This window comes from Tupaia chinensis, unplaced genomic scaffold (assembly GCF_000334495.1).
Source record: "Tupaia chinensis unplaced genomic scaffold, TupChi_1.0 Scaffold000541_1, whole genome shotgun sequence".
NCBI classification, from domain to species: Eukaryota; Metazoa; Chordata; class Mammalia; order Scandentia; family Tupaiidae; genus Tupaia; species Tupaia belangeri.
The window spans coordinates 185,339-189,935 of record NW_006160054.1 but is presented as its reverse complement, the minus strand read 5'-3'; the positions used below and the strand labels follow the sequence as shown (position 1 = coordinate 189,935).

Below are 4,597 nucleotides of genomic sequence, written 5' to 3'. Positions count from 1 at the left end.
TTGTCTGTGGTTCTCCCTCGGGCCAGTGGACTGGGGAGCCATCTGCAGGCCTCGCTAACTTCCGCTCTGCCAAGTCTTTCTACATGGTGGCCCCCAAATGTTAGTTGACAGCAGAATCACCTGGAGAGTTTGCTAAAGCACAGATCGCTGGCCCCACTCTCCGAGTTTTTGATTTAGTGTGGGTGGGTCCCGAGAATGTGCATTTCTCTCTGGTACCCTAGATATTCAGAAGCTGTTGGTCTGGTGACCTCCCTCAAAGTCACACTGCTTGACGCTTGGCACCAGCAGTTAGCATAATGGCAATGTCGCTGGACTCCCATGTAATCGACCTCGGTTCGAGTCCCAGACCTGGTGGCTTAAACTCACGCTGGGTGTGTGTGCGTGCGTGCCCAAGATCTCGAGAGGAGAATGGAGGAGAAGGGATTGTGGCATGGCCATCCTCCCAGGGAGTGATTTCTCGCTTTCTATCTCCCTGTCTCTCTGGTGAGTGCACGTGCCCTATAGCAAAAACCTCTCCAAAAAAAAGAAAAGAAAAAGAAAAGACACACTGCTTTAATATATATAATAGAGCAATGTATTATTTATTTATTTTTGAAAGATTTCTGCCATAAGGAGAGACCAAAAGAGAGAAATCACCCCCCAGAAGGGAAGACCATGCTGCAGCCCTTTCTCTTCCATTTTCCTCTCAGGATTTTGAGCATGCACACACACGCACTTTGCATTGAATTTCAAGCCGTTGGGTCTGGGACTTGAACTGCAGTTGACCACGTGGAAGTCTAGCACCTTGACCACCACACCACTTGCTGGTCCTGAGCAATTTTTTAAATGGTCATTAACAAAAATGGATCTTTATCTGTGATCCTGGAGTACATGCACTAGTCACTTTTTACTGCTAGATGATACATATTTAAAATGTTCCTAAAGACCTCTGAATTACAAAAGCAAAGCATCTTGAGGGTTGGAATTATTTTATAGGGCTAGATTTTCTTTTCTTTCTTTTTTTTCTTTTAAGAAAGATTTTTGCTATAGGGCATGTGCGTTCCCCAGAGAGACAGAGAAAGACAGAGACACAGAAAGTGAGAAATCATTCCCCTAGGCTGGGTGGCCACACTGCAATCCATTCTCCTCCATTGTCCTCTTGGAATTTTGGGCACACATGTACATGTGCCTGGGATAAGTGATGAGTTTTAAGCTGTTGGGTCTGGGTCTCGAACTGTGGTCAACTATGTGGGAATCCAGTGACATAATCATTATGCCATCTGCTGGTCCCTAGGGCCAGATTTTCTAATTTCGTATTTTTCCATTCTTTATTGGGCTTTAAATACACTTTTACCTTTTGTGCTTCAACTTAGTATCCACTGAGCTCATGGTAAAGACTTGGCCTTCCTCTTGAGCTGCCTGTAGTTGGTAATGGGATTTTCCTTTCCTTTCCTTTTCTTCTTCACAGGTAAGTATGATGGTCTACAAAATGCATCAACTTTAGGGCTGGCCTGTAACAGGGTGGTTAAGGGACCTGGATCCCATATAACTGACTGTGATTTGAGTCCCAGTCCCAGCCTCTTGAAAAACAGGCCAGGTCTCTGTGTGTGCATGCCCTAAATCCTGACAGGGTGGAGAAATGGAAGAGAAGGGATTGTAGTATGGTCATGTCCCATTAAGGGGTGCTTTCTCTCTTTCTCCCTGCGAGCACGTACCCTCTGGCATTTTTTTTTTTAACTTTAACAAGAGCACTGCAAATGGGCAGGATAGCACACGGTCAGTCCTACTTATGATCACCTCCCTTCCCAGAAATACCACTACTCAGTGCTAACTGGGTTTTTGTTCTATTATTTGATCTTTAATTGTTTTTGTTTGTTTGTTCTTCCTCAATGGGTAACAGGATCTAATCCTTGCAGATGAGAATCCAGCTAGTCACTTCTTTTTAAAAAGTCTTTCTGAAATTTGCCTTTTCTTTTCTGTGGGTTTATGGCATATTATAATCAGTCACTTTCGGTCCTGAGTTCTCCTTATTCTTTGAATTTGTTTTGATTCTATGCCTTTTCCCCCTTGTGGTAAAATGTACATAGCACACAGCTCACACATTTAACGTTTGTCGTGTGTACAGTTAAGTGACATTAAGCACATGTGCAATGTGCCACCATCACCACTGTCTGTTTCAGAACCATTTCAACCTCTTCAACAGAAGTTCTGTACCCATTAAAGGATAATGTTCTGCCGACCCTCCAGACCCTGGTAACTTCTATTCTAATTCAGCTTCTATACATTTTCCAATTCTCACATAAATGGATTCCTACAATATTTGTCCTTTTGTGTCAAGTTCATTTCATTTCTTTCACTATAATCACCTCTGCTTGCTTTTAGGAAAGGACTTTAAAAAGTTCATGGAGGGGTCCACAGGTGGCATAGTCATTAAAGCACTGGAGTCCCACATGGCTGACCAAGATTCGAGTCCCAGACATGTGCCTTGAAACTCACACTGGGCGTATGGGCATGTATGCCTAAAATCCCAAGAGAATGGAGGAGAAGGGATTGCAGCATGGTCATCCCCTGGGGGGTGATTTCTGGCTTCTTATCTCTCTGTCTCTCTGTGTCTCTCTGGCAAACTCATGAACCCTACATCAAAAATTTCTTAAAAAAAAAGAAAAGAAAAAGTTTGTGGAAAATGGAATTAAAATATGAGTTTATTTTGGTACAAACATATTTTTGAAATTCATGCATAGTTATATGAATTTTCCATGAACTCTTTGAAGGACACTCCCTACCTCCTCACCCACTACTACCAATGTAGTCTTCCTTTTTTGTTGTTGTTAAATTGAGTGTACCCTCATGCAGGCATGCAGGAATGGATTCCACAGTCGTTTTTGTGATCATTCATCTTATGACTCATGTACAGGGCATCACTGAAATCTCTTCAGTCATCTTGTTTCCTAACCAACCATGGCAAATAGACTTTTCTCAAATCATTTTAGTCATCTCATAGAATTTCTCTAAGAGCTCCCCTTTTTTTTGGAGAGGTTTTTTTTTTTTTTTTTTGCTATAGGGTGCATGCACTTGCCAGAAAGACAGAGAGAAACAGAGAGACAGAAAGCAAGAAATCACCCCCCAGGGGTAATGGCCACGCTGCAATCCCTTCTCCTCCATTCTCCTCTTGGGATCTTGAGCATGCACGCACACGCGCCCTGCATGAGTTTTAGCTACCATGTCTGGGACTCAATCCACGGTTGACTACATTGGAGTCCAGCAACATAGCCATTACGCTAACTGCTGGTCCCCACATGATGAACTTTTAAATTGGTTTAATCTACATTCATGTTTCAGGAATTCTTTGGGTGAGCTCAAGAGCCGGTAAATATTTTAATAATCCTAAATATTAAGTATTAACCTACTGATGTAAAATAATTTCAGTCAAAACAAAGAGACCCAAGTTGTTTTTTAGGTAAATATATAATTTTCAGCAGGTAGTTACAAAATTAAATCTTCCTTATTTTATAGTTTGCAAAATACAGGTTTTTGCTCCCTGATCATGTGTGTGGGGCCAGTGAGCAGGACTCGAGGATGACTCTCCAGGTTCAGGTCTGGGTGTTTTGGGGGAGGGTGGCATATTGAGCAGGATAGGAAGGTGGGAAAAGGACCCCGCTGGGAAGAGTTGGTGCTGCAGGTGAGATGGAGTAGGACAGACATGTTGGGATGTCTCTTTAACCCAGGACCCTGTGACAGGATATTGCAATCAATCAGCCCTTAGAAACACAAGAAATGCCGAAACTCTTGGGAGGCCAGAAAACCCATGCTGATATTTCTCTCCATTATAAAATATTTAATTTGATAAAATTTTAAAAAAGAATGGTTAATTAAATTAGTTTATTATTGTTGTTATTGTTGTTATTATTATTATTTAATTTGACCAGAGAGAGACAGAGAGGGAAAGTGAGAAAGCAAGTTACCAGGTCTGGGACTCAAACCACAGTCAGCAATGTGGGAATCCACCACCTTAACCGCCATGCCACCTGCTGGCTCCAATTTGATAAACTTTTAAAGTGCAACTTTCAGGTAAAATAGAACTCTTCTAGCGTTGGTCTAAAAGTTCTGCTTCTATTTCTGTCACTTCTCATTACCCTGTGGGGTGGAGAAATGAGCACGGCTTCTTTTAGAAATAGCAGTGGTGGTTCATTTATGTGGTCACGAAATAGTTACGCAGCAGGCCTCCCTGGTAGCCGTACCTGGAGAAACGCTGGCTGAGTGATCCAGTTTCTGCACCGCAGAATCTAATTTCTGCACAGGAGCCTTCAGCCTGAAATCCATCATTCTCATGCTATCAGTAGCCAGGGCACCAGAGAGAGGAGTCATTCCAGCAGCAAGCATTAGACAGAGGACTGGGGAAAGGAGAGCCTTTCTCCCCACGTTTCAGATCTGGCAGGCCAGGAGCAACAATAGTTAGAGCTCTGAATGAATTCTTGATGTGCACTTGGGGATTGAATTTTGAGCAGTTACTATCAAAGATACTGAATATGCAGTGCAAGCAAGTATGACGGCTTTCCTAAAAGAAGTAGCAGCTCTTCTCTTGTATGTGCTAAGGTGGGAGTGGAACCACAGGGAAAGA

General features: G+C 42.7%; 1 pseudogene; it reads right to left on the bottom strand.

The window, feature by feature from the left end:
* The window catches only part of LOC102495086 (protein phosphatase 1D-like), a 61,125-nt pseudogene extending 56,817 nt beyond the window's left edge, over window positions 1-4,308 (bottom strand).
* Window positions 4,309-4,597: the final 289 nt, after the last annotated feature.